Source organism: Carassius gibelio, chromosome B3 (genome assembly GCF_023724105.1).
Source record: "Carassius gibelio isolate Cgi1373 ecotype wild population from Czech Republic chromosome B3, carGib1.2-hapl.c, whole genome shotgun sequence".
Lineage (NCBI taxonomy): Eukaryota > Metazoa > Chordata > Actinopteri > Cypriniformes > Cyprinidae > Carassius > Carassius gibelio.
Genome location: NC_068398.1, coordinates 1,419,785 through 1,436,607, shown reverse-complemented (window position 1 = coordinate 1,436,607; position 16,823 = coordinate 1,419,785). Strand labels below are relative to the sequence as shown.

Here is a 16,823-nt window from a genome sequence, read left to right as displayed (position 1 = left end):
CTATGGTCATGAGCTGTGGGTCATGACCGAAAGGACAAGATCCCGGATACAGGCGGCCGAAATGAGCTTTCTCCGTCGGGTGGCTGGGCGCTCCCTTAGAGATAGGGTGAGAAGCTTGGTCACTCAGGAGGAGCTCAGAGTAGAGCCGTTGCTCCTCCACATCAAGAGGAGCCAGCTGAGGTGGCTCGGGCATCTATTTCGGATGCCTCCTGGACGCCTTCCCAGGGAGGTGTTCCAGGCACGTCTCACCGGGAGGAGGCCCCGGGGAAGACCTAGGACACGCTGGAGGGACTATGTCTCCCGGCTGGCCTGGGAACGCCTCAGGGTTCCCCCGGAAGAGCTGGAGGAAGTGGCTAGGGAGAGGGAAGTCTGGGCGTCTCTGCTTAGACTGTTGCCCCCGCGACCCGGCCCCGGATAAGCGGAAGATGATGGATGGATGGATGGATATAGGAGGTTCATTCAGAATTATTCTAAGATGATAAAACCTCTCAATGACCTTACAGTAGGATATCCACCTCTTCAAAAGGGTCGGAGACGAGGGAATGAGAGCAAACAGTATTTTGACCCAAAAAAAGAGTTTGGGGACAGATGGGATCAGTCCTGTCAACAAGCCTTCGACATGATCATTGAGAAACTCACCTCTGCACCGGTCTTGGGATTTGCAGATCCAAAGATTCCTTACATCCTGCATACTGACGCCAGTACTACTGGGCTTGGGGCAGCCTTGTATCAGAAACAAGGAGGACAAATGCGGGTGATCACATTTGCTAGCAGAGGGTTGACGAGAAGTGAGACCAGATATCCAGCTCACAAACTAGAATTTCTAGCCCTTAAATGGGCAGTTACGTCGAAGTTCAGCGATTACCTGTACGGAGCAGAATTTGTGGTTGTAACAGATAGCAACCCTTTGACTTACATTCTGACATCTGCGAAGCTGGATGCTACCAGTTATCGCTGGTTGTCAAGTCTGTCCACCTACAATTTCAAGCTCCAGTACAGGGCTGGAAGTCAGAATTGTGATGCAGATGGGCTTTCTAGACGTCCACATGGCGAGCTTTTGGATGACCTTGCATCCCAGAAAGAGAGGGAGAGAATAAAACAGTTTACCCTTCATCATTTAGATGAATTTGGAGCTGAGGGTTCTAGATTTGGGTCCGAGTCCACCTTTGTCGAGTACGAGTCAAGACCAAGTCCACAAACATCGAGTCCAAGTCCGAGTCCGAGTCCAAAAGAGAGAGAGAGTTGGACTCAAGTCCGAGTTCTTAAAGGCCGAGTCCGAGTCGAGTCCGCCCGAGTCCAGAAAGTAATTAAATTAAAAAAAGATTATAAATTGGTATTGTACATTTTTACATTCTATTAATATTTTAAACTTTCAACCCATTAAACCAATGGCAACATAAAAATGTAATAAAAAAAATACCACTGTTACATCTAGTCATTGCCATTGAACATTTTTATTTTATGTCAACAGAACTAGTTTCCTATCAAAAAAGTTTTCAAAGGTTTTATTGTATTACAAGTGCATGAAAATACAAATGAACCTATTTTATTATTGTATCACACTATATTGTCCTCCAGTTAAAGATGACATTTCAGTTATTTAATGCCTCTCCCCCACATTTGACAGAGGTAAAGTGCAGCCAATGAGGAGATCCTTAATGATGACATTATGAATTTCTTGTTGTCTTGGAGAACTTGCATCATAAATTTGCATAGCTTGTTTGGTCAGTTCTGGTCTTGCAAATCCTGCAATGCTGAGCTGTGCAGCATCTGTTGGTTGCTGCTGCTGTCTTTGGCACTCGGTTGCATCGGTTTTTGGATCACCAGTACAATGAACCTAAAACGGAGGCGTCCGATTTGAGAACCGTGTAATTTTTCAAGTATTTTGTTAAAAATCGGAAAGTGTGATAAAACTATATAAAAAAAAAAAAATAAATAAATATATATATATATATATATATATATATATATATATATATATATATATACATATTTATTTATATATATACGTGTTTTTTTTTAAGATAGGGGCTACATGTTTCTAATCTGTATATTGTAGATTATGTATGGGCCAAAGGGGTTTTCAGGGAAGTTGGACAATAATTAAGACTCTAAAGACTCCATGTTTAATATGAATAAGGGATGATTTATGAAATATCTGTACTGTATTTATAGTTAATGATGACAGATTCACAAACTGAGTTTGTAGTAAACAGAACATGAACACGAGTAGAGCAGCTGATGATACTGAACTGCAGCATGTGCCGGTGTCCTGACATTTTATCCTACCCTGTCAGATTTTCCTACCCGGGTTTTGAGCGATTCTCGTTCTCGAGTCAAGAACCGGTTGTATCAGTTTTCAGATCATCAGTAAACTGAACCGAAAACCGTTTCTCTCGGACGCGTCCGATTCGAGAACCGAAGAGCTGATGATACTGCGCATTCGTGATTCAGCATGAAGCCGAATGACTCACAGCGCGTCTGAACCGAACTGATTCTTTTGGTGATTGATTCTGAACTGATTTTGTGCTAATGTAATGAGTGCGGGTAAACCGAGGGCTTGAATGAAGAGCAATCTGACGAAACTTAAGTTCATTTAATAACAAATACATCGCAATGTATTATGTATCCGGTGAACTGGTTTTTTTTTCAACCGGTTTATTGAATCAAACCATCCGAAAGAACCGGTTCGTGGAAAAGAATCGAACTTCCCATCACTAATCCACATTGATATCCAGTGAGTGGTGCATGTGTTTCGTCTGCAAGCAGGAGACTTCTGCCTGCCGGTGTGGTGCAGTAAAATGACAGAAGGGGAGACATTCATTAATTTATCATTTCAATTTTATGCTGGTTTTATTGTTACGCATGACGCGGACTCGACTGTACTCGGAATATTTTCCGAGTCCAAAATGTTCAAGTCAGTGTCAAGTCCGAGTATAAAATTCACCCGAGTGCGTGACAAGTCCGAGTTCATTCAAAATTGGACTCGAGTCCGGACTCGAGTCCGAGTCCAAGTTCGAGTACCCCAACTCTAGAGGGTTCTATTATCCTGCCAGAAGCTATTAGAGCCATCTGCAACAGACATCAAATTGGAAAGTTCCCGGATGAATGCAAATTGTCCAATTCTTCCATTTCCCTTGTTGAGTCCTTAGCTCTGCATGCAGATGTCCTACCTGAAGAGTTTGAACAGGAGAATGGGCATGGCCTTCCGGTTATTCCTTACCTGTCCAATGAGGAGTTAAGAAAGCAGCAGAGGATGGATCCTGACCTTAAATTCATCATTGATAGTTTGGAGCTGAATGAGAAGCCTTCCACTCTAGGGAACCAGTCTCTCGTTACTAATTTGTGGATAAGGGAGTGGAATCGGTTAGAATTAAGAGATGGACTGCTTTACAGGAAGAGGCAAGATCAAGGAAACACACTCCATCAGTTAGCCTTACCTGTGGCTTTGCGAGGAACAGTGTTGAGGAGTCTGCATGATGACATGGGACACATGGGTATGGAAAGGACCCTTGACCTTGTCAGGACCAGATTCTTTTGGCCAAAAATGTCATCATCTGTGGAAGAGAAGATTAAGACATGTGAGAGATGTGTACGTAGGAAAGCATTACCAGAGAAAGCAGCTGAGATGGTGAACATCAAGACTACCAGACCGTTGGAGTTGGTCTGTATGGACTTCTTGTCTCTAGAGCCAGATAGGAGTAACACCAAGATATATTAGTCATTACAGACCACTTCACCAAATATGCTGTGGCTGTGCCTACCCGGAACCAGAAGGCGCAAACTGTGGCTAGATGCTTATGGGAAAACTTCCTAGTACATTATGGGTTTCCAGAAAGACTGCACAGCGATCAAGGACCGGATTTTGAGTCGCGCCTGATCAAAGAGCTGTGTCACATTGTAGGCATACACAAGGTGAGAACTACTCCTTACCACCCGAGAGGAAATCCAGTGGAGAGATTCAATAGAACCCTTCTCCAGATGTTGGGTACTCTTGAGAACAAAAATAAGTCATGCTGGAAGGAGTATGTGAGGCCCTTGGTACATGCTTACAATTGCACTCGAAATGATGTGACTGGATATACTCCCTATGAACTAATGTTTGGTAGACAACCCAGGCTGCCAGTTGACTTGGCCTTTGGTCTGCCAGTGAATGGATCGACTAAGTCTCACTCTCAGTATGTGATGGATCTGAAAGAGGGTTTAAGGGAGAGCTATGAGATTGCCATCAAGAACGCTGCAAAAGTGGCTCAACGTAACAAGCGCAGATTTGACAAACATGTGGTTGTTTCTAACCTCGATTTGGGAGATAGAGTCCTTGTGCGGAATTTGAGACTGAGAGGCAAGAACAAGCTGGCAGACAAATGGGAGTCAGATGTTTATGTAGTCGTCCGGAAGGTTGGAGATCTCCCAGTGTATGTAGTCCAGCCTGAGGGAAAGAACGGTCCAGTTCGCACTCTACACCGTGACTTACTTCGCCCTTGTGGGTTTTTATCTGTGAACGAAATTGAAGAGTTGGGTCCTCTGAATGTTCAACGTAAACCTATAACCAGATCTAACTCTGCTCTAGAAGCTGCTCACCAAGAACATCTAATGAGCGATCAGTCAGAATCTGATGATGACTCTCTTGATATTAGAAGTTCAAGACGCCAGTTGGAATTCATTAAAACAACTGTCTTACCTTCTGAGAGTCCCATGGTTGTAAAGAACTTACCTGCTGTGGAGTCCATTGAACCACCCCCTGTTGTGGTGAACCCTGTAAAAGAAACCTTACCTGAAGCTGTGTCCTATGAATCCCCTTCTGCTGTCGTAAACCCTGAAGGGGAGACCTTACCTGACACTAGACTAGAAGAGTCAACAGATAACCAACAAGATAATGACAGTGAGAATCACTTACCTGTGGTGAACTCTGCTGATTTCAACACCAATGAAGCGGATTATGGGAAAGATGGAAATATGGCTGAAGGGGAGACCAGCGGAGGAGTGCTGGAATTAGACCCTGTGGGTGATGAAGTTCAATCCAGTGATCAAACCCCACCTACCAAAACAGCTTCAATTTACCAACCAGTCATGGATGATGACCTAGGCGCCAATGGCCCTAGACGTTCTAAAAGGCAGTGTGGACCTCCTAATAAACTTGAGTATCATAAATTAGGAAATCCCTTGACATTGGTCATTCAGTCCCTACTACAAGGTTTGAGCTCTGCCTTTACCACTTCATTGGAAGAAACAACACCCACTAGTCATCAAACCTTTGATGTATCGGATGCTTTCCCCACTGTAGTGACGATTCAACCTCATCCATGCCCGAGGACGTGCCTGAATTCAGGGGGGGGAATGTGTAACCCGGGTTACTAGTGGTTAGTAGCAGAGAGAATAATAAAGCAAATATGAGATTAAATATGTATCTGTGACCTGAATAAAATATTTATAATCATAAATCTTTATAAATAAAAAAATATATATATTTATATTAAGGATTATAAACTCATCCAATGAAATTGCATTTTGAATGACGTCATTACGTTTTCCGCTATCGCGGCAAATTACAACGCAGAGCTCGTTCCAGATCCTTCTTTTTTTTCCATGAACTTGAGAGGAGAGTAGGTGGCTGTCGCTGATCCAAGAGATTTAGTGCTTCAGAATTGAAAATAAATGACGTAAGATCAATTTAATACATCCCTATATCGTTATACATCAATGATATAAAATTTAGTATTTTTGTAACCGCAGAACCAGTTGATTTATCTCGTGTAACGTTCTTAACGCATGTTGGTAGCGCAGTTTTAGCGTTAGCATAATGCTGATGTAAATTATCTTACATATTTCTAATGAAGGACTGAGGGAAAATCAGGGTGTGTCTGAGGGTGATATCTTATAACGTGGATCATTGGGAGTTTTCTGGATTTTTCATATACATTTGAATGAGTTTCCTTGGTGAGTTGATGTGGTTTCATTTTATTTCCTTTACAATATGGGTTAAGGTTTTGTTAAAAATGTGTTTCATAAATTAAACATTTATTTGGTGTGGTGTAAATGATGGAAACAGACCTAAGAGTGAAATAGAGACAACAGTAATGGTAATTCCTGTGAAATAGCAATAGTTAATATGCTTAGTGTGTCAAACAAAGAAATTATACAAGTGACTGCATAAAATTAAAGTGCAATGCTTATTGTTAAAAAGAAATACCAAAGAAGGAAAATAAAAAACTTGTACAAAGAAATTTCATACACAGAAGTATATGAATGTATATTGTTTATTTGAAATTTGTGTTGAATCAGTATATACATTGTAAAGTGATGATTGATTATTTCTTTATTTTTTTATTTTTATTTATTTTTTTGCCTTGTGTTTTCAAGGCCAGTTTTTTTTTCTCTCTCTCTTTGCTGTTCCATGTGATGTTCTGTTGATGCTCATCTACTGCATGTGGCCTGTTCTGGATACGGATCAAGTGAAGTGTGAACCTTTTCCTGGATCGTGAACTGTCTCAACTCTCTCCTGTGCGTGTAACGATGGAGTTTGGACTGGCGAGCCACCCATTGGCTGAAGGTTGAGAACATTCCTGTTTTGAAAGAGCACCGAAGTTGAACTTGTTCATCTTCAAATGGTAGGAGTGGAATTTTAGACTTTAGAGACATTGGATTTCATTACTTCCTGGATTCTTGGACTAAATTTATGAACTGCTTTTTTTTTGTTTTTTTCCTTCTCCAAGAATGATTCTGATTTGTTTGTTGCAAGCAGTGGACTCTTGTTAAATTTTGAGGTGTTCAGACTGAATGAAATTTTGTTTATTGGGTGTTTTAATATCTTTCAGAAACTTTCTTGAGGTTTATGGGTAAATAATCGCTGAACAATTAAACTAAGATTTAAATTTAGGAACAGAACAGTTAAAAAAAGAAAAGGTTGATTATAAATGAATGATAAACTGCTTTAAAATTTAACCTGTTGAATTAGATATCAACGAGGTAGAAAAACGGAAGGGAAATGTCAATTTACTTTCATGAGTTATATTGCTGTAAGTCTGTAAGGGAAAAAGAACGTGGTACAAATCCATATTATTGAATGCAACTAACTGAGGTTATTGTATACTGAGTGTGAGGAAACAAAACTGTTTTTTTTTTGTTAATTCACCGTTAAAATATAATCTTTCTTATTCGTACCTCAACCCCCGTGTCTTGAGCGGTTCACTGCTGTCGCACATCTCTCTCCTCGGACGAACCTAGACTGCTGAACTTACTGGTCCATTGACAAAATAACTTGAAAGATATTAGGGTAGCACGTGTTACAAAAAGTGGCGAGCCAGCAGCCAGGAGAGCGATTGCAACAGCAGTGGCTGATTAGAGCAGCTGAGTTTTCTAGAAAGATAACATATTGAACAGAACTTTAACATCATGGATATCATTGAGAAAGAGAATGTAAACATCTCAAACGCAGTTATTGTTGGCGGTTTGACACTAACAGAGGCAGACACAGACTTAGAGTCATGGCTTTTGAGATATGGCAGTATTAGTCGAAATCTTCTCATTGATGACCCGAACTCTGAGTTCCATCATCATGCTATCATAGAGTTTACCTGCAGCTCTGCAATGAAAATATTGATGCCCCTGTTGCCTCTAACAGTTGTTAGTATGTCAACCCCAGGTACCACTTTTATTGTGCGTGCTTTAGGTTGCGTCTACCCTCATGTTGCTAGTGACAGTGCTGCTAAGGGGTATCTGGAAGAATTGGAAAACATTGCTAGTATAAGTGGCAAATCAATTGAGGAAATACTCCAGACGGAATTACTGAACATTAAATTCGGCCCCTCTCTTGTTGGGCCATCACCGTCTTCAGCTGAAAGACTTGAATACTCAAATGCAGCAGATTTTCAAATACATGATAGCTGCACAGTCTACTCACCAGATGGACAGTTGTCCCCAGCCATACCACAGAATGTGATCCCTGAACAAGTAGCTACTCTTCCATCGCAAAACTCACCATCTCATGAAATTGAATACACAAACTCACAAAACCTGGCCAAGGAAAAGTCTAACCATGGAACTAGTCATCCCGCAGTCACTGTGTCATCTCATCCAGCACTTTCCATGAATATAATTGATCCTCCCAGTGTACAAAAGGTAGTAGTTGAGCACATTGTCCGAACCAATGACACAGCTCCATCATATAATACCTCGCTCCGCCTCAGGTCCTTCTCTGGAAAGGTTCGTAGACCTGTTAACGAACCAGACTTTGACACTTGGCGTGCAAACGTCGACCTCCTACTGACAGATCCTTCTATTTCTGACTTGCATCGGACCAGGAAAATACTAGACAGTCTGCTTCCCCCAGCAGCAGATATTGTTAAACATGTATCACCAAACAGCTTACCTGCAGTATATCTAGAGTTGTTGGAATCTGTTTATGGATCTGTAGAAGATGGAGACGAGTTGCTAGCCAGGTTCATGAGCACTCTCCAAAATCATGGTGAGAAGCCTTCATCTTACCTGCACAGATTACAGATTCTCTTGAGCACAGCAATCCGACGAGGTGGCATATCTGAAGGTGAGCGAGACCGCAGTCTTCTTAAGCAGTTTTGTCGTGGCTGTTGGAACAATGCTCTCATTGCCGATCTTCAGCTGGAAAGGAGGAAAGTTAACCCTCCTTCATTTGCAGAATTAGTAGTTCTTATCCGCACAGAAGAAGATAAGAATGCTTCGAAGGAAGAAAGGATGAGGAAACATTTAGGGCTAAACAAGCTCTGTCCTGCCCCCTCAAAGTTGAGACTGTCAACCAACCAGATATCTGCACACCCATGTGAAACACAAGATGACCAAGCTGATACATCTCTTGCAAAGCAAGTCTGTGAACTTCAAGCTCAAGTTGTTGCTCTGCAAAAACACTCAAGCCAGAAGGATAAGACCAAAAACACGAAACCAGATGAAGTGAGTACACTGAGAAAAGTTGTTACCGAGTTACAAGCCCAGATTACAGCCATGCAAACTGCAGCCACTTCAAGAATGAAGTGTGATGAGCAAGCAATTGAAATTTCTGATTTAAAGAGGCAGATCGCTGATTTGAAGGTTCAAATAACTGCTCCTGAGATGTACAGACACCATTCTGAGAAGTTCCTTCAGTCCAAAAGCAGCACCCAACACACACGACCTGAACCAGGCACAACAGAGTGGTCTAGAGATGGTAGACTACCTGATAGTAGACCTCGTCCAGGGTATTGTTTCAGATGCGGGGAAGATGCGCATCTTGCCAGCAGCTGTAGTAATGCTCCTGATCCTGCTAAAGTTGCAGAGAAAAGGCGCAAGCTGAGGGAGCGACAAGCCCAGTGGGATGCCCACCACGATGCAGCTATGAGACCTTTAAACTGAGGATGGTCTCTGTAGAGGGGCATACAGAGACTGGACAGGGAAAGAATTGCCCTAAGGAATTTAGACACCCGTCCAACCGAAATGCATATGACACATTCCCATTAAGGAACTTACCCAGAGGATTAGTAGGAGTAAAGTGCACTGCCCAAATTACTGTTGGAGAGAAAAAGGTTTCCTGCCTTCTGGACACAGGGTCCCAGGTAACCACAGTTCCCTGGTCATTCTATGAAGAACATTTGTCAGATCGTCCTCTTAAGTCATTGGATAACTTGCTGCAACTGGAAAGGGCGAATGGACAAACAGTGCCTTATCTCGGATATGTGGAACTAACTCTCAAATTCCCCAGAGAATTCCTTGGAACAGAGACAGAGGTACCTACTCTAGCCCTGGTAGTTCCAGATTTGATGAACGCGCCTCAAGTTCTGATTGGCACAAATCCATTAGATGCCCTTTACTGTAACTATGTCCAGCAACCAGTATCCTTGCCTCAATCTAACTCCCATGGTTACCGTGCAGTCCAAAAGGTTCTGGAAGCAAGACACCGACAAGCAAGTTCTGATGTAGTAGGCTGGGTGAAATTCAAGGGACATGTTCCAGAGTTAGTACCTGCGGGATGTACAGTAGTCCTTGACGTACATGTTCTGGTTGACTGCCATCCTGTTGATAAATGGGTAGCCTTGGAATCACCAACTTCACCCGCCTTACCTGGAGGGTTGCTGGTTGCCAGCTGTTTGCATAACTTACCCTGCAAGAGGCAACACCAATTACCAGTTGTGTTGAGGAATGAAACCCAGACCGACATTACCATCCATCCCAGGACTATAATCGCTGAAATGCGGGCTGTCCAAGAGGTGATGCAGAGTAGACAAACAAGTTCCAGTGCTGTGAATGAAAAACTACCTGCTCGTTCCAATCTCAAATTTGACTTTGGAGATTCCCCCTTGACCTCTGAGTGGAAAAAACGGATTACAGATCAATTGAATAACATGCCCGAAGTCTTTGCTATGCACGACTTAGATTATGGTCATACAGAAAAAGTAACTCACCGTATAAAGCTTAATGACGAAACCCCTTTTAAACACAGGCCTCGACCAATCCATCCTCAGGATATTGATGCAGTGCAGAAACATTTACAGGAGTTGTTAGCTGCTGGAATAATCCGAGAGTCAGAATCTCCCTTTGCTTCCCCCATAGTGGTTGTAAAGAAGAAGGATGGTTCTGTACATCTGTGTATTGATTTCAGAAAGCTAAACACACAAACCATTAAAGATGCATATGCCCTGCCGAATCTGGGGGAAGTCTTTTCAGCATTGACCGGTTCAAGATGGTTCTCTGTCCTTGACTTAAAATCGGGATATTATCAGATCGAAATGGAGGAAGCTGACAAGTGTAAGACTGCCTTTGTGTGTCCCCTGGGGTTCTGGGAGTTCAATAGGATGCCCCAGGGGATCACCAACGCCACTAGTACGTTTCAAAGGCTCATGGAGAGATGTATGGGTGATTTGAGTAGGAAGGAGGTGTTGGTCTTCATCGATGATCTGATAATTTTTTTGGAAAGCTTGGAAGAGCATGAGTCAAGACTATTGCACGTTTTAAAACGGCTGAAGGAGTATGGACTAAAACTGTCGCCTGAAAAGTGCAAGTTTTTCCAGACGTCTGTTTGATACCTTGGTCATATTGTATCTGAGAATGGAGTGGAGACCGATCCAGTGAAAATTGAGGCCCTTAAAACCTGGCCAAGACCTAGGAACCTCGAGGAATTAAGATCCTTCCTGGGGTTTTCTGGATAATATAGGAGGTTCATTCAGAATTATTCTAAGATGATAAAACCTCTCAATGACCTTACAGTAGGATATCCACCTCTTCAAAAGGGTCGGAGACAAGGCAATGAGAGCAAACAGTATTTTGACCCAAAAAAAGAGTTTGGGGACAGATGGGATCAGTCCTGTCAACAAGCCTTCGACATGATCATTGAGAAACTCACCTCTGCACCGGTCTTGGGATTTGCAGATCCAAAGATTCCTTACATCCTGCATACTGACGCCAGTACTACTGGGCTTGGGGCAGCCTTGTATCAGAAACAAGAAGGACAAATGCGGGTGATCGCATTTGCTAGCAGAGGGTTGAAGAGAAGTGAGACCAGATATCCAGCTCACAAACTAGAATTTCTAGCCCTTAAATGGGCAGTTACGTCGAAGTTCAGCGATTACCTGTACGGAGCAGAATTTGTGGTTGTAACAGATAGCAACCCTTTGACTTACATTCTGACATCTGCGAAGCTGGATGCTACCAGTTATCGCTGGTTGTCAAGTCTGTCCACCTACAATTTCAAGCTCCAGTAGAGGGCTGGAAGTCAGAATTGTGATGCAGATGAGCTTTCTAAACGTCCACATGGCGAGCTTTTGGATGACCTTGCATCCCAGAAAGAGAGGGAGAGAATAAAACAGTTTACCCTTCATCATTTAGATGAATTTGGAGCTGAGGGTTCTATTATCCTGCCAGAAGCTATTAGAGCCATCTGCGACAGACATCAAATTGGAAAGTTCCCGGATGAATGTAAATTGTCCAATTCTTCCATTTCCCTTGTTGAGTCCTTAGCTCTGCATGCAGATGTCCTACCTGAAGAGTTTGAGTAGGGAGAATGGGCATGGCCTTCCGGTTATTCCTTACCTGTCCAATGAGGAGTTAAGAAAGCAGCAGAGGATGGATCCTGACCTTAAATTCATCATTGATAGTTTGGAGCTGAATGAGAAGCCTTCCACTCTAGGGAACCAGTCTCTCACTACTAATTTGTGGATAAGGGAGTGGAATCGGTTAGAATTAAGAGATGGACTGCTTTACAGGAAGAGGCAAGATCAAGGAAACACACTCCGTCAGTTAGCCTTACCTGTGGCTTTGTGAGGAACAGTGTTGAGGAGTCTGCATGATGACATGGGACACATGGGTATGGAAAGGACCCTTGACCTTGTCAGGACCAGATTCTTTTGGCCAAAAATGTCATCATCTGTGGAAGAGAAGATTAAGACATGTGAGAGATGTGTACGTAGGAAAGCATTACCAGAGAAGGCAGCTGAGATGGTGAACATCAAGACTACCAGACCGTTGGAGTTGGTTTGTATGGACTTCTTGTCTCTAGAGCCAGATAGGAGTAACACCAAAGATATATTAGTCATTACAGACCACTTCACCAAATATGCTGTGGCTGTGCCTACCAGGAACCAGAAGGTGCAAACTGTGGCTAGATGCTTATGGGAAAACTTCCTAGTACATTATGGGTTTCCAGAAAGACTGCACAGCGATCAAGGACCGGATTTTGAGTCACGCCTGATCAAAGAGCTGTGTCACATTGTAGGCATACACAAGGTGAGAACTACTCCTTACCACCCGAGAGGAAATCCAGTGGAGAGATTCAATAGAACCCTTCTCCAGATGTTGGGTACTCTTGAGAACAAAAATAAGTCATGCTGGAAGGAGTATGTGAGGCCCTTGGTACATGCTTAAAATTGCACTCGAAATGATGTGACTGGATATACTCCCAATGAACTAATATTTGGTAGACAACCCAGGCTGCCAGTTGACTTGGCCTTTGGTCTGCCAGTGAATGGATCGACTAAGTCTCATTCTCAGTATGTGAGGGATCTGAAAGAGGGTTTAAGGGAGAGCTATGAGATTGCCATCAAGAACGCTGCAAAAGTGGCTCAACGTAACAAGCGCAGATTTGACAAACATGTGGTTGTTTCTAACCTCGATTTGGGAGATAGAGTCCTTGTGCGGAATTTGAGACTGAGAGGCAAGAACAAGCTGGCAGACAAATGGGAGTCAGATGTTTATGTAGTCGTCCGGAAGGTTGGAGATCTCCCAGTGTATGTAGTCCAGCCTGAGGGAAAGAACGGTCCAGTTCGCACTCTACACCGTGACTTACTTCGCCCTTGTGGGTTTTTATCTGTGAACGAAATTGAAGAGTTGGGTCCTCTGAATGTTCAACGTAAACCTATAACCAGATCTAACTCTGCTCTAGAAGCTGCTCACCAAGAACATCTAATGAGCGATCAGTCAGAATCTGATGATGACTCTCTTGATATTAGAAGTTCAAGACGCCAGTTGGAATTCATTAAAACAACTGCCTTACCTTCTGAGAGTCCCATGGTTGTAAAGAACTTACCTGCTGTGGAGTCCATTGAACCACCCCCTGTTGTGGTGAACCCTGTAAAAGAAACCTTACCTGAAGCTGTGTCCTATGAATCCCCTTCTGCTGTCGTAAACCCTGAAGGGGAGACCTTACCTGACTCTAGACTAGAAGAGTCAACAGATAACCAACAAGATAATGACAGTGAGAATCACTTACCTGTGGTGAACTCTGCTGATTTCAACACCAATGAAGCAGATTCTGGGAAAGATGGAAATATGGCTGAAGGGGAGACCAGTGGAGGAGTGCTGGAATTAGACCCTGTGGGTGATGAAGTTCAATCCAGTGATCAAACCCCACCTACCAAAACAGCTTCAATTTACCAACCAGTCATGGATGATGACCTAGGCGCCAATGGCCCTAGACGTTCTAAAAGGCAGTGTGGACCTCCTAATAAACTTGAGTATCATAAATTAGGAAATCCCTTGACATTGGTCATTCAGTCCCTACTACAAGGTTTGAGCTCTGCCTTTACCACTTCATTGGAAGAAACAACACCCACTAGTCATCAAACCTTTGATGTATCGGATGCTTTCCCCACTGTAGTGACGATTCAACCTCATCCATGCCCGAGGACGTGCCTGAATTCAGGGGGGGAATGTGTAACCCGGGTTACTAGTGGTTAGTAGCAGAGAGAATAATGAAGCAAATATGAGATTAAATATGTATCTGTGACCTGAATAAAATATTTATAATCATAAATCTTTATAAATAAAAAAATATATATATTTATATTAAGGATTATAAACTCATCCAATGAAATTGCATTTTGAATGACGTCATTACGTTTTCCGCTATCGCGGCAAATTACAACGCAGCGCGCGTTCCAGATCCTTCTTTTTTTTCCATGAACTTGAGAGGAGAGCAGATGGCTGTCGCTGATCCAAGAGATTTAGTGCTTCAGAATTGAAAATAAATGACGTAAGATCAATTTAATACATCCCTATATCGTTATACATCAATGATATAAAATTTTGTATTTTTGTAACCGCAGAACCAGTTGATTTATCTCGTGTAACGTTCTTAACGCATGTTGGTAGCGCAGTTTTAGCGTTAGCATAATGCTGATGTAAATTATCTTACATATTTCTAATGAAGGACTGAGAGAAAAGCAGGGTGTGTCTGAGGGTGATATCTTCTAACGTGGATCATTGGGAGTTTTCTGGATTTTTCATATACATTTGAATGAGTTTCCTTGGTGAGTTGATGTGGTTTCATTTTATTTCCTTTACAATATGGGTTAAGGTTTTGTTAAAAATGTGTTTCATAAATTAACCATTTATTTGGTGTGGTGTAAATGATGGAAACAGACCTAAGAGTGAAATAGAGACAACAGTAATGGTAATTCCTGTGAAAAAGCAATAGTTAATATGCTTAAACAAAATTTCATTCAGTCTGAACACCTCAAAATTTAACAAGAGTCCGTTAAATTTTGAGGTGTTCAGACTGAATGAAATTTTGTTTATTGGGTGTTTTAATATCTTTCAGAAACTTTTTTGAGGTTTATAGGTAAATAATCGCTGAACAATTAAACTAAGATTTAAATTTAGGAACAGAACAGTAAAAAAAAAAGAAAAGGTTGATTATAAATTAATGATAAACTGCTTCAAAATTTAACCTGTTGAATTAGATATCAACGAGGTAGAAAAACGGAAGGGAAACGTCAATTTACTTTCATGAGTTATATTGCTATAAGTCTTTAAGGGAAAAAGAACGTGGTACAAATCCTTATTATTGAATGCAACTAACTGAGGTTATTGTATACTGAGTGTGAGGAAACAAAACTGTTTTTTTTTGTTGTTAATTCACTGTTAAAATATAATCTTTCTTATTCGTACCTCAACCCCCGTGTCTGAGTGGTTCACTGCTGTCGCACATCTCTCTCCTCGGACGAACCTAGACTGCTGAACTTACTGGTCCATTGACAAAATAACTTGAAAGATATTAGGGTGGCACGTGTTACACAGAACTTTTCAAATCGTTATGTAACCAGGGGTAAAAATATAAATAGTTTTTTTTGTTGTAATTTCTTTAAAATTTATATTTTGAAGTTAAAATCTTGACATGTTAAAAGAAAACCATTGTATTTTTTTGTTGAACGTTAATGTAATTTTCTTACGTTGTCGGTGACGAATGATGGACCTGGTCAGAGGGGAGGGGGCGGAGCAAGAGGAAAACGGAAAGAAGTGTGTGAGTTAGCGAGACGGGAGCGGAGATAGAGAAAAGTGCATAATTGTACGTGTAGATTAGGGCCTTTCAGAACAAAAGCCAGAAACTAATTTATATCGTTCATGTGATGTAACACAGACTTTCAACTAGAAGTCTAATAGTGTATAGCACCTCAGTGTGGGTTCGAGTGGAAAACTCGGCCTGTGTCTGCTGGATCGCTCTGTGTCGTTGACTAAATCAGATGACGACAAAGGCAGAGTGTTTATGGAGGCTGCACATCCGCGGTTCAAGGAAGATCGGTGACATCGGACAGAAAAACCGGATAGCGCTCTGAGCTACCAGGAGACGTTCAGAGTTCCTCCGGCCACGAGGGATTCAACGCGTCATCACATCGTGAGTCAATGTTATCAAGGGGTTTTCGGAGTTCGTTTGAACGCATCTTTCCGCCGCCTTCGGTTACATCTTGCTCTCGTCATCGAACGGTAAACATGGAGAGATTTACAGCCGATTGAGGTATCATTTTGACTCCTTTTCATTTGTTTTTTTGGGAACAACTGGATTTCATTTATGGGCCCCAACGAATACAAGCTTACAACGGGGGTAAAGACTTTTGATCTTTGAAGTGTGTCAACTTTAAAGAGGATTTGAAGAGATTTATTTTTATTATTTATTTTTATCATCTTGTGAGTGTTAATACATTTCAGTATATTTGGTTGTATTTTATTTTTATTTTGTTGTGCTATATTTGACAGACAATACAAAGCATTGATTGGAAAAAAGTGCCTTTGAGTGGTTGTTTAAACCTACTAATGCTTGATCATCATTTGAGCTAATGTTAAATACATAGTGTATAGCACATTTAACTAAGGTTATTAACAAATTGTTTGTTACATTTTCTGTTTGGTTGTTGTTTGGTGAATAAATAACTATATATAAATATATAACAGTATATATTTAAATAAAATATATATTATATTTATATATTTTATTTGTTAACCGCGGGGCTTCAGTATTTGAACTTTAACCTATATAATAGGTAGGGAAACCTTAGGGGTGAATTAAGATAAGATAGAAACACAGTAAGTGATTCGAACTCAGGGCGTTGTTT

General features: G+C 41.6%; 1 long non-coding RNA gene across 4 annotated transcripts in view; it reads left to right on the top strand.

Moving 5' to 3' along the window:
• The window catches only part of LOC127952238 (uncharacterized), a 32,178-nt gene extending 16,673 nt beyond the window's left edge, over window positions 1–15,505 (top strand). For 2 of the 4 annotated variants that reach the window (XR_008152864.1, XR_008152865.1), the window contains exons 2-3: window positions 6,361–6,966; window positions 15,188–15,505. This is a non-coding gene — a long non-coding RNA (uncharacterized LOC127952238). Of the gene's footprint in view, window positions 1–5,610; window positions 5,661–6,360; window positions 6,967–15,124 lie in introns of those variants that run through there. The other 2 variants (XR_008152866.1, XR_008152863.1) reach the window with 2 other exon arrangements.
• The last annotated feature ends 1,318 nt before the right edge of the window (window positions 15,506–16,823 follow it).